This window comes from Erythrolamprus reginae, chromosome 3 (assembly GCF_031021105.1).
Source record: "Erythrolamprus reginae isolate rEryReg1 chromosome 3, rEryReg1.hap1, whole genome shotgun sequence".
NCBI classification, from domain to species: domain Eukaryota; kingdom Metazoa; phylum Chordata; class Lepidosauria; order Squamata; family Dipsadidae; genus Erythrolamprus; species Erythrolamprus reginae.
This window is the reverse complement of record NC_091952.1, coordinates 124,690,826-124,709,490: the sequence shown is the minus strand read 5'-3', so window position 1 is coordinate 124,709,490 and position 18,665 is coordinate 124,690,826. Positions and strand designations below refer to the sequence as shown.

At 42.1% G+C, this 18,665-nt stretch overlaps 1 protein-coding gene across 3 annotated transcripts in view; it reads right to left on the bottom strand.

Annotated features, from left to right (window-relative positions):
• The window catches only part of EVI5 (ecotropic viral integration site 5), a 105,393-nt gene extending 86,728 nt beyond the window's left edge, over positions 1-18,665 (bottom strand). For 2 of the 3 annotated variants that reach the window (XM_070746561.1, XM_070746564.1), the window contains exon 1: positions 18,321-18,665. The gene's annotated coding sequence lies outside the window, so the exon portion shown is untranslated. The remainder of the gene's footprint in view (positions 1-18,320) is intronic. The other variant, XM_070746562.1, reaches the window with a different exon arrangement.

The following is an 18,665-nucleotide window of genomic DNA, read 5'->3' as shown; positions in this document are numbered from 1 at the left end:
GTGAGGTGCCCATTTGAAAAGGAAATTGCGGGGAATTCCATAGCTGTGGGTTAAACTGGAAAATATCCCAGAAGGACACAATGACAAACCTCTTTCATATTCCTGCACAAACGCTGACATCAATATCTCCAATATTGCTCCAATGGTCAAGCTCAATTTACAGGGCCATTTATCTTTTTGTGTCTCACCAAGACTAAAAATAATTTTAAAAATAGTCTGTACAAGAAAACTATTTCACATAAAACTCCACTTCCAAAGACAAGTCAAGAGGGCAAGAAAAAGTATAAATAGTCCTTGATTAATGAATTGCTTAATGACAGCACAGAGCAAGCAGACTGGCAACTGGTCCTCAACGTTGCCACCATCACTTGTGGCATCGCAATTTAGGGACTTAGTAGCCACTTTCAACTACAATGGTTGCAGCATCCCAGTCAAATGATTACCATTTATGTGTTTATTGTTTTTACATTTCTTCTATACATTGCCTGGAGTCACTGCTTGTGAGATGGACAGCTATACAAATTGAGTAAATGAATGAATGTGCGGCCTTCCGTGGGCGACGTCTGACAAGTAGTGTCAATGGGGAAGCTATCATAAGTGACAATCACATGATGTCACACTTAAGAAACAGAGCACCATAGGGGGCAGATGGACAGCATAACATTTGAATAAGCAGACAAACCAACTGTGTGGGGTATGCTTAATGATGGAATGACTGAAATAATAATAATAATAATAATAATAATAATAATAATAATAATAATTTATTAGATTTGTATGCCGCACCTCTCCGAAGACTCAGGGCAGCTCACATCAATAATAAAAGCAATAAAACAGTGGAACAAATCTAATATTAAAAGAAAAAATATATAAAACCTCAACATTTAAAACCATACATAAAATATAAAAGCCTGGGGGAGGTGTCTTAGTTCCCCCATGCCTGGCGATATAGGTGGGTCTTGAGTAATTTGCGAAAGACAAGGAGGGTGGTTGGTTTCGGCCAGCAGGGAGGTGACACGGAGCTGGGCCCAGGAGATTACCAACGCTTCCTTGGGGAGGGGAGTTTTTCCATCACTCTATAAAGAAGCGCTTGTGCGCCCCCTCCTCAAGAAGCCCTCCCTGGACCCAGCCGTACTTAACAACTATCGTCCAGTCTCCAACCTTCCCTTTATGGGGAAGGTTGTCGAGAAGGTGGTGGCACTCCAGCTCCAGCGGTCCTTGGAAGAAGCCGATTATCTAGGTCCCCAGCAGTCGGGTTTCAGGGCCGGTTACAGCACGGAAACCGCTTTGGTCGCGTTGATGGATGATCTCTGGCGGGCCCGGGACAGGGGTTTATCCTCTGTCCTGGTGCTCCTCGACCTCTCAGCGGCTTTCGATACCATCGACCATGGTATCCTTCTGCACCGGCTGGAGGGGTTGGGAGTGGGAGGCACTGTCCTTCAGTGGTTCTCTTCCTACCTCTCTGGCCGGTCGCAGTCGGTGTTAGTGGGGGGCCAGAGGTCGACTCCTAGGTTTCTCCCTTGTGGGGTACCTCAGGGGTCGGTCCTCTCCCCCCTGCTATTCAACATCTACATGAAACCGCTGGGCGAGATCATCCAAGGACATGGGGTGAGGTATCATCAATATGCGGATGATACCCAGCTTTACATCTCCACCCCATGCCCAGTCAACGAAGCGGTGGAAGTGATGTGCCGGTGCCTGGAGGCTGTTGGGGCCTGGATGGGTGTCAACAGACTCAAGCTCAACCCGGATAAGACGGAGTGGCTGTGGGTTCTGCCTCCCAAGGACAATCCCATCTGTCCGTCCATCACCCTGGGGGGGGAATTATTGACCCCCTCGGAGAGGGTCCGCAACTTGGGCGTCCTCCTCGATCCACAGCTCACATTAGAACAACATCTTTCAGCTGTGGCGAGGGGGGCGTTTGCCCAGGTTCGCCTGGTGCACCAGTTGCGGCCCTATCTGGACCGGGACTCATTGCTCACAGTCACTCATGCCCTCATCACCTCGAGGTTCGACTACTGTAATGCTCTCTACATGGGGCTACCTTTGAAAAGTGTTCGGAAACTTCAGATCGTGCAAAATGCAGCTGCGAGAGCAGTCATGGGCCTACCTAGGTATGCCCATGTTTCACCATCACTCCGCAGTCTGCATTGGTTGCCGATCAATTTCCGGTCACAATTCAAAGTGTTGGTTATGACCTTTAAAGCCCTTCATGGCATCGGACCAGAATATCTCCGAGACCGCCTCCTGCCGCACGAATCCCAGCGACCGATTAGGTCCCACAGAGTGGGCCTTCTCCGGGTCCCGTCAACTAAACAATGTCGGTTGGCGGGCCCCAGGGGAAGAGCCTTCTCTGTGGCGGCCCCGGCCCTCTGGAACCAACTCCCCCCGGAGATTAGGACTGCCCCTACTCTTCCTGCCTTCCGTAAACTCCTTAAAACCCACCTTTGCCGTCAGGCATGGGGGAACTGAAACATCTCCCCCTGGGCACGTTTAATTTATGCATGGTATGTCTGTGTGTGTGACTGTTAGCATATGGGGTTTTTTAAATATTTAAATATTTTAAATTTATCTGATTGCTTATGATTTGTTTTTTACATGTTGTGAGCCGCCCCGAGTCTTCGGAGAGGGGCGGCATACAAATCTAAGTAATAATAATAATGTTCTAATCTCCGGGGGGAGTTGATTCCAGAGGGCCGGGGCCGCCACAGAGAAGGCTCTTCCCCTGGGCCCCATCAAGCGACATTGTTTGGTCGACAGGATCCGGAGGAGGCCAACTCTGTGAGACCTTATCGGCCGCTGGGATTCGTGCGATAGAAGGCAGTTCCGGAGGTATTCTGGTCCAATGCCATGTAGGGCTTTAAAAGTCATTACCAACACTTTGAATTGTGACCGGAAACTGATCGGCAGCCAGTGGAGGCCACGGAATGTTGTAGAAACGTGGGCGAATCTGGGAAGCCCCACGATAGCTCTTGCGGCCACATTCTACACGATCTGAAGTTTCCGAACACTTTTCAAAGGTAGCCCCATGTAGAGAGCGTTGCAGTAATCGAACCTCGGGGTGATAAGGGCATGCGCGACTGTGAGCAATGACTCCCTGTCCAAATAGGGCTGCAGCTGGTGCACCAGGCGAACCTGGGCAAATGCCCTCCTCGCCACAGCCGAAAGATGATGTTCCAATGTTAGAGGTGAAGGAAAGCCCACCCAGTCCCCCAATATTCTGTCCTATACAGGGTGTCCAGTCATAGTTCCCTCTAAGCTGAGCAGTGAGCAATCGCTCACTTAAAAATCATCATCAACTCAGAGTTTTCCAAACCTGCCCAGAAGCCGAGAGGGAAAGAGTGAGAGGGAAGGAGAGAGAGAGGAAGAGAGGAAGAGAGAGAAACAGATAGAAAAAAGAGAGGAAGAAAAAGAGAAAGAAAAAGAATGGGAGTAAGGAAGAGCGAAAGAAAATCAAAATCTAGTTTGAAACTAGCTCAACTATTTAAGTGGCATTTTTATATTGATAGAGTTGCTCTATTATGAGCTCACTGTTATAGACACACAGTACAGTATTTTATTTTGAAATTCTCTGAGGCAAAACAGGGTGGGTTTTTTATTTATTTATTTATTTGTTTGTTTATTTATTTATTATTTCTGTGCCGCCCAGTCCCGAAGGGACTGCCACTCAGACACTATACTTTTCCGCCCCCCCCCAAAAAACAAAATTAGAGGGAACACTGTGTCCAGTGGGAAAGCATTTTGAAATTCCCTGATATTTCCCTGACATTTCACTGTAACTTACTATCTAGTTAAAGCGTGGTCGTAGATGATGTCATACCAAACGGCTAAGCCGTGGAGAAATATCGGTAGCTGAGGAAGCAATTTGCTGCCACAGTTATGCTCATTTTTGCTTGACTCTGCCAGGCAGTGTGATTCAGGGAGTTTTTACATGATTTTCCACTGACTTTTATACATTTTAATACAGTTTGATTTTCCCCCCTGATTTATTCTGTTTTTTTCACAAATGCCCTGATAATTCCCGAACCGCCAATTTCCCTGATTTCCTTGTTTTCCAGGTTTGCTGGATACCCTGCATATACCTCCTCCACCTCTAAACCTGTGTAATAAAACCAAGAAATATGCAGGCAAGCAAATAAAGGAGAAGCAAAAGACAGCATACAGACAATTGTGATCCATTTCTCACATTCAGAAAGAGAACAGTATCAGCTCCAGAGTAACAAAGAGCAAAACAGACATTGATTAGGACTAAGTCCAAATAAGTACTTAGAATCTTTCCTTTTATGAGATTTAACACTACCATAAATTTTATAGCCATCGCCCTAATCTGAAAGAAGTAAGCATAATTTTAGTGTTAACAAAACGTAATAGCTGGAGCCTTTTTACAGAAATAGGGAAGCTGGCATCCTATCTTAGCAAGTTTCCAGAAAACTTGAAAAACTTAAATACATTAGAATATTTGTAGAATTGTAAGCACTTGGAAAGATCAGCCGTGGTCAGCATTTCTGTTTCTTGTGTATTACGTCTCTACATTTAGTCAGAGTAATAAATTGCATTGTCAAGGAAAATCTGCCCTTTCTAGCCTGCCTCAACTGCTGAGCACCAATATATATCAAAATTTCAAGCCATAACACTATAGCAATTTCTTTCATTATCTATGTAATCTTAATGTAATGACTTAACTAGACAGATTTAGGAGCAACCACAGTGGGCTAGAAACATAGAAACATAGAAGACTGACGGCAGAAAAAGACCTCATGGTCCATCTAGTCTGCCCTTATACTATTTTTGTATTTTATCTTAGGATGGATATATGTTTATCCCAGGCATGTTTAAATTCAGTTATTGTGGATTTACCAACCATGTCTGCTGGAAGTTTGTTCAGTAAAATAATATTTTCTCATGTTGCTTTTGATCTTTCCCCCAACTAACTTCAGATTGTGTCCCCTTGTTCTTGTGTTCACTTTCCTATTAAAAACACTATTTATAAAATTGCCCGACCCCATAAAACATGATAACATTTCCAAAAAAGGGCCAGAGAGATCTAAGACTTACATCACAATAACTCCCATCTAGAGTCAGTTTGCACTGGAGATATAATGTGTCTCTCTGTCTGTCTTTCTCTCCTCTCTTTCTCTCCTCCTCCCTCTTTCTCTGTTGTAAAAATAATGCCATTAAGATGTAAAACAATCTTTACTAAACTTATTCTCCACAAACTAATCGTTTACCTTTAAATCATCTTACTTGCTGCCATTTTAGGGCAGACAGGCATTTAAACCATAAATTGGACCTCCCAGAAATAAAATCCATAGCGGTAACCTAAAACAACAGCAATGTATTTTCAAAAGCTGGATCATATTAAAAGATCTTCATCTTGGGGGGGGGGGGGGGGGCACAGGAAGTAGTTTCAACAAGTCTCTCCAGAAAAGATATTCCTGAGATTCTTCTAATACCCGGTGGAGGGGGAGAAATCTTACTCTCTATTTTTTTCATGCCCAGGACCCATTTTTAATTACAGTAGTTGGTTAAGATGTTTGGAGAGTAAATCATACTACGAACAGCTAAGAGAACTAAGTATGTTTAGCCTATTAAAGAGAAGGCTCAGGAGAGACTTAACCGTTTTTAAGTCTTCTATTACTCTAAAGTACATAAGAAGAGGTCAAGCAGTAACAGATGGAATATCATTAAAGAGAGGTCCAACTTAGAAGGAGAAATTTCCTGATAATGAGATCCATTAATCAGTGGAACAACTTCCTTCTAGAAGTTGTAAGTACGCCATCAATGAAGGTTTCCAAGAAAAGATTTGTCCAGGATGGTATAAGGACTCTCGCCTTAACAGTGGTTCTCAACCTTTCTAATGCCGTGACCCCTTAATACAGTTCCTCATGTTGTGGTGACCTCCAACCATTCGTCTTGCACCAATTCTCCCAACAGACTTTAAGTTGATTGGTAGGAAGGTCTGAGGGACACCCCCACTATAAACGCCTAATTAGTTGGATTGTAAAAATATGTTCCAAGGCGCCAGAATAGAAGCTTTAGTTCCTAACACCATGGGAAATTTGTCTTTTCCCGTGGTCTTAGGCGAGTCTTGTGAAACGATAGTTCGACCCCCAAAGGGTGAGACCCACTGCCTTAGAAAATGAGTTGGGTTAGAAGACTCCAAAGTCCCTTCCAGATTCTATCATTCTATGACTTCTGTTTCCCTAAAAACATAAGCATTCTTTTCCCTAATCATTCTTGACTTCTAAGTTATTTGAGTTTACTGCTTTCTGCAACAGAAGCTACTAAAACTCAATATACATGTTACAACTAATTTTTGTTGCCCCAGCATGTCCCTATGATTCTATCACCATTGCTGCAAGTTAATTTAATTATATCACAATGACTCCTATCTACTGTCAGTTTGCACTAAAGATATAGCGTCTGTGGCACACAAGTAATTCTCAACTTACAATTACATTGGTACCTCTACTTAAGAATGCCTCTACTTAAGAACTTTTCTAGATAAGAGCCGGGTGTTCAAGATTTTTTTGCCTCTTCTTAAGAACCTTTTTCTACTTAAGAACCCGAGCCCGGAAAAATTTCCCAGGAAATTTGAGAACAGCGCAAAGGCCCGGCCAGTTTCCTGCCAATCCCCCTTTGATCCCGGCCATCTTGGGCTTTTCTGGGCTGTCAGAGGAGCCTTTCGGTGGAGGCTTTGGCAGTCGAGAGCGAACAAAGCATTTTCTTCTCTCTGGGCGCTTGGAGAGGGAATAAACCTCTGCCAGCGCCCAGAGAAAAGAAACGCTCCCTTCACCTCCTCCCGACCAAATTCCAAGCTTTTATTTCTTTCCTAATGGATTTGATCCATTATTTGCTTTTATATTGATTCATATGGGAAAAATTGCTTCTACTTACAAACTTTTCTACTTAAGTACCTGCTCATGGAACGAATTAAGTTCTTAAGTAGAGGTACCGCTGTATTTGTTTAGCAAACCTTCAAACTTACAACAGCAGTGAAATAAGCGATTTACAACTGTCACAGCATCCCTAGAAAATTTAGAAACAATGTATTGTTGTTGTATTTATGATGGCCGGGAGTATCCTGGGGTCACGTGACCACATTTGTGAACTTCCCAGCTAGCTTCCAACGAGCAAAATCAAACAGGGGGAGGGTGGGGGCTTATTTGATTAACATTTGCATGATTCACTTAACAACTGCAATGATTTGCCTAAACACCATGGCCAAAAAAAAAAAGGTCATAATATTAGGTGCAATTCACTTGCTTAGCAACAGAAATCTGAGCCTCAATTGCAATCATAAGTTGGGGACCTCATATAACACTCAAAAGATTTCACACACTAAATGCAATTTACAGAAGATTCAGACCCAAAAGCAAAGATATCAGATCTTACAGGAGGTAGTTTAAAGGAATGAACGAAAGGTGGAAAAGGGACATCTTGCAGAAAAGGCACACAATTCCAATATGTAAAGCAAAAAAAATAATGATAAAAAGGTACTTCAAAGATTAGTAAGAAAATGCTTTCTGCAGATTCCTTTCAGAGCATTTAGATAGCCCTTCACAAGTCAGCAAAATATGCCTCCGTGTTGCTTGATGCTATTCTAAATATAATACAATCACAGAATGTAAGGGGGGAGGAAGAGAATTTTGGAGACCATTTAATCCAACTCCCTGCCCAGTGCAGGAATCTGCTACTGCAGTATCCGTGGCAGATGGTCATCTAATAGTTTTTATTTAAACACCTTCAAAGAAAAAATCCACCAACTACCAGGGTAGTCTCTACTATAATGAACAACCCTTACTTTAGGTGTCCAATAAAATTCTAGCTCTTTCTAATGTATAAACTGATTAAATCTATCCTGCATTTTACATAGGCAATAAATTTACATGACAGTTGCCTTTGGATATTTGAAGATTGCTATAATAAGTCATACACAAAGCCGTATCCCAGTACCAAAACTAATAAGATTTGAAAATGACATACAAACACAGACATATCCATGGCTTTTGATAGAAGAGATAATGACTTAATAAGTCATGCTATGGAAGGCATCTTTGCATAAAATTAATCCCACTCTGTTTTTATTCTTTGTGAATGATTAATATTTGATATATATATATAATTTATTTACGGTCAAAGACCATCAATATAATATTAATAATAATTAAAAGGAAAAAGAACAGGAAACAGGACTTTTGGCTGAGCAACCAAGATTGACCCATTGTAACTATACAAGAGATGTACATATCTCGCTATGAAGGCACACATTTGCGACGAATCCCCGCTGCTGCTGCGCAGAATCTGGTCACCTGTGCCGTAATCCTGGCCTGCTCATCCCCAAGCAACCACCGGAGATAGGCAACATCCGAGCGGCCAGGATATCTCTCAATAAGTGGTATAATATGCTTTCTCCTAATGTCAGTGTAAAAGGAGCATCTCAGGAGCATGTGACCCTCAGTCTCCACCTCTTTTCTGGAGAGGCTCATTGAAACTACTTCCTGTGTCGTCCTCCCCCCCCCCTCCCCCCCCGATGAAGATCTTTTAATACAGATTCTTGCTTCGACTTTTATCAGTCCAGTCTCCAGGCGCAGAAGTGTGTTTGGGATGCAGCGTGGCATCTGGAGAATTGCTCTAATAAATTTAGATTGAGCTAATTCTAGTGGTGTAAAGTGTAAAGCTGAAGCTGGCGGTCCAAGCAAGGACCCGTAAAGAAGCTGAGCTATCGACTTGGCCTTAAAAAGCTTGATAGCAGCAGGAACATAATAACCTCCCTTTGTGCGGAAAAAATTGAGAATGGAGCTCGCTGATCTTTGGTATCTTTGGTAACAAGATGGTTTAGGCTTGTTTTGTTGCCGTTCCCAGTCTCACCTTTGTACCGCTTATAAGTCAAGGTGAGAGCTTTCTTGGCTTCCACACAGTCCTTGTCAAACCATTGCTTTGAGGTAGTATAGGAACTCTTAGCTGAAAAGTTTCGATCATATACTAGAATTGGTTGAAGCTTATGGATTACTTGTATATGATTCTAGTAAGTTTTGAGAAGGGTTGGCTGTGATAAAGTCTGAGCGAAGTTTTTGAAGATTATCCTCTGATAGAGCTTTTTTCACCTTTTGGTCAAGTTGTTGGGACCATTTGACTCTACATCTTGTTGGGCCTGCTGGAGAAATTGCAGGGATAAATTGGTCTGCAAAGGGCATCTGCCTGATGAGAGACTTCATGTATATACATAAAGGTAGATGATCGCTTTCCAAGTAAGGAAAGACTTCAAATTTTTTTACATAATGTAATAAGTCCATAGAGATTAGAATATAATCAATAGTGCTGGGTTTGGACTCTGCCATAAAGGTGATCTCACCAGGATAATCTCCAGCCCGGGAGCCATATACAGTGATCCCTCGATTATCGCGAGGGTTCCGTTCCAAGACCCCTCGCGATAATCAATTTTTCGCGATGTAGGGTTGCGGAAGTAAAAACACCATCTGCGCATGCGCACCCTTTTTTTCATGGCCGCGCATGCGCAGATGGTGGAGTTTGCGTGGGTGGCGGGGAATACCCAGGGAAGGTTCCTTCGGCCGCCCAGCAGCTGATCTGCTCGGCAGCGCAGCGAGGAGCCGAATCGGGGTTTCCCCTTTGCGTGGGCGGCGGGGAAACTCCGATCTTCGTCTGCTCGCTGCTGCTGCAGCCGCCCAGCAGCTGATCTGCTCGGCAGTGCAGCAGCAGCGAGCAGACGAAGATCGGGGTTTCCCCGCCGCCCACGCAAAGGGGAAACCCCGATTCGGCTCCTCGCTGCGTTGCCGAGCAGATCAGCTGCTGGGCGGCCAAAGGAACCTTCCCTGGGTCTTCCTCGCTGATGCCCCCGCTCGCCCGCCGCCCGCCTGCCGCCCACCAGCAAGAGGGGGAGAGATAGAGAAAGAGAGAGAAGGAAAGAAAGAGATGAGAGAGGGAGGAAGAGAGTGTGAGAGAGGAAGAAGCAAGAGAGAGAAAGAGAGAGAGAAAGAAAGATGAGAAAGGAAGGAAGAGAGTGACGTCATCGGGTGGGAAAAATCGCGATATAGCGTTTCGCGAAGAACGAGATCGCGAAAATCGAGGGATCACTGTATACAATATCAAACTACTTGTAAAAACCTGAAAACCCATTACTGAATGAGGAAAAACATATCCTCAAACAAAAACAGTATAAACAGTATAATAATATTTAGTTCATGACCTATAAAAGTTACTAATAATAACTTTACTGCACTTTAATTTTAAAACATGTAAAAACACATATAGGCACCAAGATACTTTCATTCTCAAAGTTTGAGATTATACACTAATTAGAAAGTCCAGAAATAAGCAGATCTCCAAGAACAAATTTTTCTTTCCTTTCTAGCATTTTCCTTAAGAGCAGGGTCTGCTTCCCCCCCCCCCAGAGAAATCAAGTGCTGATCCATTTGGTTGTGACAAAAATTGACCAACCACCTTGTCGCTTGAACCCGACATTGTTGACTAAAGTGACTGGCCCAAAGTTACCTAACCAGCTAAGGAAAATGATACTCAAAGTCATAATTTTAAAAATAAGCTAAACATTTCAGAGTTTAATGTTGGAAATTACAGGAATACAAGATATTTTATTTGTTTGTTTGTTTGTTTATTTAATTTATTTATTTATTAAATTTGTATGCCGCCCCTCTCCATAGTTTTAAACAACTCAGTTAATCTGTAAAGGAAAGTACGCAATACATGTTTTCCTAAAGCAGGAGTATCAAACTCCAGGCCTATGGGATGGATATGGGTGCTTAGATCTGGGAACAGCAAAGGAACAGTCTGCGGTGCCTCTGCTAACAAAAATGGAGCTTCCTGCAGTGAAAATAAAGCTGCAGGAGGCTGTTGCAGCTGAAAACGAGGCAGGGGCGCACACAATCCACCCCCGGGCTCCATTTGCGCTGGCAGAGGGCTAGCAAAACAAACTAAAATCAAAATAAAACAAGAGGAGAAATGTTCCCCCTTTTGCATTTGAGCATCCAAGAAGGGACAAGAAAGGAGAAAGGGAAAGAGGAAAGACAAAGAAAAAGATGGGAAAATGGGGGGGGAAAGGAAGGGAAAATAAGAGGGGAAGGAAGAAGGAAGGAAAAAGATGAAAGAGAAGAAAAGGGAGGGAGAAAAGAAGGGAGGGAGGGAGGGAAGGAGGGAGGGAGGGAGGGAGGAAGGAAGGAAGGAAGGAAGGAAGGAAGGAAGGAAGGAAGGAAGGAAGGAAGGAAGGAAGGAAAGAAGGAAGGAAGGAAGGAAGGAAGGAAGGAAGGAATATACTGAGAGCGAGGGTCTGAGGGAAGTCCTGCCTTAGCAGTTGGCCACCACAAGTGCCCACAGCATGAGTGACATCAAGCTGGCCACACCCACCCTACCCACCCTGGCCACGCCCCAAGCCTCCCCTCACCCCCTGAGATCAAACACCACCTGATGCGGCTCTCAATGAAATCGAGGTTGCCACCACATCTAGGTACATACCTCCGGAAGCACCAGCATGCAATCTTGAACTTCTAAGCAATATACACATATTTCACATGCATTTATATGATTTTACATTTTCACATGGCATCTTCATGCATGTCATGTAAAGGAAATAGACTTTAAAACATCCGAAAATGTAAACACATCTAGCCAAGCCTATTTGGAAGTAGATTTACTATGAGTTTTTGTCTGCTTAAATTCTTAAAAGTACAGGTAGCCCTCCACTTATGACCACAATTGACCCCAGAATTTATATTGCTAAGTGAGAAATTTGTTAGATGAGTTTTGTCCCATTTTATGACGTTTCTTGCCAGATTTGCTAAGTGAATCTCTGCAGTTGTTAAATTAGTAACGTGGTTGTTAAGTCAATCGGGCTTCCCCATTGACTTTGCTTGTCAGGTCACAAAAAGATGGCCACATGACCCCGGGACACTGCAACTGTCATAACGTGAACCAGTTGTAAATCATCTGACCATGAGGATGCTGCAACCATCATCGTTGTGAAAAATGTTCATCTCTGTTTTCAATACCATTTTAACTTTGAACAATCTCTAAACCAGCGATGGCAAACCTGTGGCACGCGGAGCCATATCTGAGGGGAATGCAAGGAATTGGCCTATGTTAGCTCCTGCTGGTTTTGGGGCTTCTTTTCGGCCACTTTCACTCTACAGGCTCCTGAACCTTGGGGACAGCGAAAAACAGCCCAACAGGCCAACTGGAATTTGTTTCTGAACTTCCCGTTGTCCCGTTGAGCCATCTTTCGCTCTCCTCAGGCTTCAGGGGGCTTTTCTGAACCCTGGGGAGAGTGAAGAACAATGGGCCTACCGGAAGTCCAGAGGCTTCAGTGAGGCCTATCAACATGCGCGTGCGGGGGGGCCACCACAGGGAGGGTTGTGTGCATGGATGGGGGAGGGCATGGGTATGCATGCTATCATGTGCCCCCTTTTGGCACCTGAGCCAAAAAAGATTCACCATCACTGCTCTAAAACAAACTATTGTAAGTCGAGGGACTATTTGTAACAAAGATTCCCTCAAGCTAAGCTAAATCCTTAATGGCTTCACTAATTTTCGTCGCAGCAGCATTGAAATGATTTAACTGATTAAGAGTTGGAAGGGACCTTGCAGATCATCTAGTCCAATCCCCTGCTCAAGCTGGAGACCCTACATCTGCATCTACCTAGATTTGAACTCAAAACCTCCTGATTGTCGGGCAAGAGCTCCACCTCTAGCTCCACCTCTAGGCCACTTAAATTTAAAGAACCGAGGTGGCACGATAGGTAGAGTGCAGTACTGCAGGCCACTAAAGGTGACTGCTAAATCTGCAGATCAGCGGTTCAAATCTCATCACCGGCTCAAGGTTGACTCAGCCTTCCATCCTTCCAAGGTGTGTAAAATGATGGGATTGTGGGGGCAATGTGCTGGCTCTGTTGAAAAGTGCTATTGCTAACATGTTATGCCCTTTGTTAAAAGGGCATTATAAATAAACATTAAAAAATATTTCTGGATATTTTTTTTAATGCCAGTATCACCAGCCTTTAGATTTCTAAGTAATATCCTGCCTACTACAATCCCAGTCCAACCCTGTTTACTTTTTGAGATTAACTGCTATCGGCTAAATACTGCAATCTGCCTAGTTCTCAAGATTTTAACTGTGTTTTATTTTTCTGCTCTTGGGAATTAATCCCTTCACTTTCAAGGGATAAATACTGAAGGTTAAATGCTAATTCAATTACTTTACTTTGTTAAAATTAAGTACTATTCTTGTCCTAATATCAGGGTCTTCACAAAGATTGGTATTTTCATTTCATTCTATTAAAAAGCCTTCGATTTGTACACTACTGCCTGAAGCACATGGCAATATATACTGTATATATAAATAAAAACATATGGCAATCTACTCCTATTTCATTCTTGCCAATAGAAAAAGATTTTAAAATAATTTAAAAATATTAAAAAGGAAAAAAATCTATACTGTAAAACCATTTGCCCAGATCTGTAACCCATGTTTGTACTAATCTGTGGTTCAGTGAGGTCTATTCTTCTATGTTCCTTCAATTTGAAGTCAAATTAATTCCTAATTGTAAAAACTTAATACAAGACCATTAAATATTGAAGAAGATGCAACAATTCAGTCTATAAGATATATACATATACACTATGTTATATGCCAATGCATGGATTTCACTTTCATATACAATCATTTCTAGAACTTTCTCTACCCTGCCTTAAACTCCAGACATAAGAAGGTATCTAAAAACAAAGGCAAAATTAAATAAACTCTTAATTAAAATGACTATCTTTTAAAAAAATCTTACTTTCTTCTGCTCTGGTAAGGAAATAAACATTGATGCAGTAATGCTACATTTTATGCAGAGAAATCCAGGTCCATCTTATAATGTTTGTGTTTGTCTGCATTTATTTTTAGAAGATTTATGTTTGAACATTTGTTTACAGGCCTTTCCATCAAATTCCATCACAATTGCTTCAGAACAACAATGACAAACGAGAATACAAGAGAAAAATAAGCTTTATCTTAATCAAATTAACTTCTCTCCTTTCAACTCTACAGTATTAAATTAAAATTGAAAAAGTGGATTAGTTACAAATCTCCTAATGCTATTAAGTCTGTCTACCCTAGATCTAGGGTTCTGTTACCTTATTCAAGCTCGTCTTTTCTTCCTCAGTATTTCTTCACAATGGGCCTAAACAAAATAATGCGACATCCTTGTCCTGTTGGTACTTGGAGAGGGGTGCTCCAAGTACCCAGAGTTTGCAGTTCTTTGTCACATCCTCTAGGAACAACAAATTTTAACAAAAAAACCTCAATCCATTCTCCCTTAAGAGAGTAATGGAGTGAGAAAATGCACACATCACTATTCATTTTGCTTTACCCTCACGGATACAGAAGTACCGAGTGGATTCCATAGTTGGAATCCAACTATGGTTTAGCATGGAATCTGAATAAGTTTTCAGTTAAACTGATGAGGAATTTAAAAAATAGGCAGAGCAAAGATGGAACAAGGCATAAGAATAAAGTCAAAAGAATTTCAAGCAAAAAAAAAAAGAACCAAAAATGAATTTCCAGAGCAGAAAGAAATGTAGATTTTAAATGTGGCATGAAGTAGAATTTTAAAAAGGGGGAACTAATAGGGATTGAGGATAAAACATCAATTTTCATGCATAGAAAATAATTGTCTTGAAAGCTTTAAATATTAAAAAAAAATTCATTAATGTTTTGTTAACACAGCAATTAATATAATTAAGTCAGAATAATCTGAGCTACCGTACATCTCTGCTTTTTCAGTATAAAATGTACTCTGGTTTCATTTATTTTAACATTCTACCTATGTTTTTCTGAAGGAAATTTTCAGGAAGAATTTAGACCTTCCACAAGCAAACTAAACTTCCTGGAAAGCTGTCCTTGGATAACTTATATCATGCCAAAGATAACAGCTGACTTAATTAATTTTTGTTTGCAGAGAATATGTTTTGCAGAAAGGAAGCTTAATCACTAATTCATCCTCTTTCTTATGCAACTTCAGTAACCCTTGTGATAAATAAAAAAAATCATTTTTTTTCCAAACAGAATACCAGCAGATATAAATTTGACATTTAAAACTACTTTTATTGGAAGAAATGCCTGTCTAAAACTAGAGATGTGTGGATTAAACTCAACTATAAAAATTCACTAAATGACTTTGGAGCAATAATTGTTTGCCAGTCTAACCTTCCAAGGTTATTAAGAAAATAAACGTGACTAAGGAAATAATGTTTACACTGCCTTCAGCTTTGGAGAATGTCAAGGGACAAATATAATTAATACTAATGATTGTAATGGCTTAGATTGGAGAGGAGGATCTTTTCCTTAAAACTGTCCCAATAAAATATTCAGAAACCTTATGAAGACCACCTTAAGTAAACAAGAAATTGGCATAAGTTACGGGTACTATCTCTCAGACAGCAATTTGCATTTCCATTTAATAGACATCATAGCCTAATGAAAGCAAGCAATTTTAGGTCAGTACAAGATCACCTTCTCTTTCTGAAATAATTCAAAATAAAATAAATTGGTTAAACAATTATTTTAGGCAAGATTTGAACATATTAATACGCTTTTTTAAACGCTATTCAGTTTACAGGCTATATATACAGTTGGGTTGGCAACATTCAGTATTGTGCATCTTTCATTATTATTATTATTATAAAGCCCAAGAATTTACCAAGAATTCTTGTCTTTCCCTTGTTAAAAAACCGTATTTTTTATCATTATAACCGTTCAGAGACACAGTAAAGTGCGGCATGGCAAATTATGGGTAGAAAGTCTAGCCCAAACTACTTTCTCCCAATCTCACAATGTTCCATTAAAGAAAAATCAAAAGGCCAGCATTTTTTTTTTTAAAAAAACACAACAGCAGCTCACTCTTCTTCAGCTCCTGATCAGCTCAGTAACCCTCCTTTATCCAGGCACCTTCCTCCTATCTTAACTATCTTGTTCTAACAGACAGAATTGAGAAATTATCTTTATATACACTGCAGTCAAGGATGCTGTATTACAGGCAGGATAGATAGAAGCTTCAATCGAAAACCCTCCCAACAGAAACCTTAGAAGTATGCGCAGAAGGTGTATGGGGAAATATCTGGGGGAACAAAACAAACAAACAAACAAACAAAAATGGGATGGGCCCACTAAAGAAATAGCCATTTGTAGGAACAGTAAGTTTAATAGAAATCATTCAGGGAGATGGGAATGGGGGCCATCAAAACCTAGCTTAAACAGCCCCTTCTAGTAAAGGGGCTATTTTTTGACCTCAACCCATTCCTAAGAGGTCTGTAAGGAGCATGCATAACTGTACTATCCTGCCTACCGTCCCTGTCTTACTGTCCCATTGTCTTAATTTATCTGTACCTACTTTGCTTATGTTTATATCAATACTTGCTATCTTATACATGTTTTGAAATAATAATAATAACAACAACAATAGCAGCAGCAATCAGAACAAATGCAATTAAGGCCAGGATTGGAAAAAAATCAGCTGATGACTCCAAATGCAGACTTTGCAAGGAAGCTGATGAAACAATTGATCACATTCTCAGCGGCTGCAAGAAAATCACATAGATGGACTACAAACAGAGGCACAATTATGTGGCCCAGATGCTTCATTGGAACCTGTATCACAACTACCACCTAACAGGGAGCATAAACCTGAGAAGGTAGTTGAAAACAAGCATGCCAAAATACTTCAGGACTTTTGAATTCAAACTGACAAGACTTTGGAACACAATATTCCGGACCTCATGATTGTGGGAAAGAAAAAAGTGTGGGTCATTGATATTGCCATACCAGGTGACAGTCGAATTGATGCAAAACAACCAGAAAAACGTACCCAATATCAGAACCTTAAAATCAAACTTCAATAACTCTGGCATAAACCAGTACAGGTGGTCCCAGTAGTAATCGGCACACTGGGTGCTGTGGCAAAAGACCTCAGACGGCATTTGACAACAATAAACATTGACAAAAATCACAATCTGTCCATTGCAAAAGGCCACTGTACTTGGATCTGCGCACATCATACGAATATACATCACACAGTTCCTAGATGCTTGGGAAGTTTTTGACTTGTGATATTGTGATACAAAATCCAGCATATCAATCTCGATTGCTGAGTATTACTGTTTTTTTAAATATAATAATAATAATAATAATAATAATAATTATTATTATTATTATTTTAAAAATCCCCTCCTCCTCTTTCTCCAAGAAGCGTGCATAAGTGCACTAGTGTTCCTTCTGTCCCCTGTCCTATTGTCTCTCCTATATCTAATACTGTATAACTTTCCTTCTGTTCCTATGTCATTTCTCTATTCTTTCATTGATATATTTTATTCCTATATCTTGTTCCTATACCCTATATCTTTATTCCTATATTTTATTCCTATATCTTTTCTATTCTTTCTGATATATTTTACTACAAGTATATCCTCTATAACCTTCATTGTGTATTGGACAAAAGAAATAAAAATAAATAAATTAAAAAACAATAATAAAATGGACTGGAATCTCAGATGCATTTTTCCCCATAATACATCTCCCAGGAAAAGCTGGGCAGTGGCTGGGGGGAAGAAGAAACTTTTTTTGACACTCAAGACTCTGCACTTACTGAGAGTTTTGGCCCAAGCGGTTTTATCCAAAGCTCCCTGCAGGAAACAAAGGAAGGACGCGATCCACCAAGAGTTGGAAAAACCCCGACAGCCCCGAAGGCATCCCCGGTCCCTCCACCGCCCCATGAAAGGAAATCCGGTGGGTCGTGGGCGAGATGAGGAGGAGGAGGAAATCCCTTGGAGCGTGACGACAGCGTCGCCTCGCCTTAAATCTATATAGCAGGGGTAGGCAAAGTTGGCTCTTCTATGACTTGTGGACTTCGACTCCCAGAATTCCTGAGCCAATCATGCTAGCTCAGGAATTCTGGGAGTTGAAGTCCAGATGTCATAGAAGAGCCAACTTTGACTACCCCTGCTATAGGGGCAAGAAACTATACAGGCAGAACAACTCTTCTCCAAGAATTTATATGCCCGCGTTTAACGCTCGGGTGATAGGACGCCCAGCCCAGGGACTTTTCCCCAAGGCCAGAAACAGGCCCGAAGAACGTAGCAGGCGGTCCGGAGAGCAGCCGGGGGAGGGAGGAGCCCTTCCTTTAGGAGAAGGGTCCCCGCACGGCGCTGGGACGGAGGCGGACAGCGCCGGGGAGGTCTCTCCCGCTCCTTCCCTCCCTGCCCGCTTCGGGCAGACAGGCTGGAAGGCAAGAACGGGCGACTCCTTCCGCGCTCACCTTGGAAGCCTTTGCCGGGGAGGCGAGGCGTAGCGTGCATCGGGTTCCCCTCCGCAGCCCGGCCCGGAGCCGCCGCCGCGGCTCGCAGCTTGCCCTTCGCGTGAAGTCTGGACCTCTCTCTCCGCCCGGACGGTGTCCCGCCTTTCGACTCCTTCTCTCCTTCCTTCCTTCCCCGCTCCCTCCCCTTCTCTAGACCCCGCGAGCCGCTCGGCTCTCAAGAAACGGGGCCATGTCCCTTGGCGGGGAGGACCTGCGTGTGTGTGTGGTTGCGTGCGTCTATGTGTGTGTGTCCGTCCCTGTGTGTATGTGTGTGTATGTGTGTGTGTGTGTGTGTCAGTCAGTCGC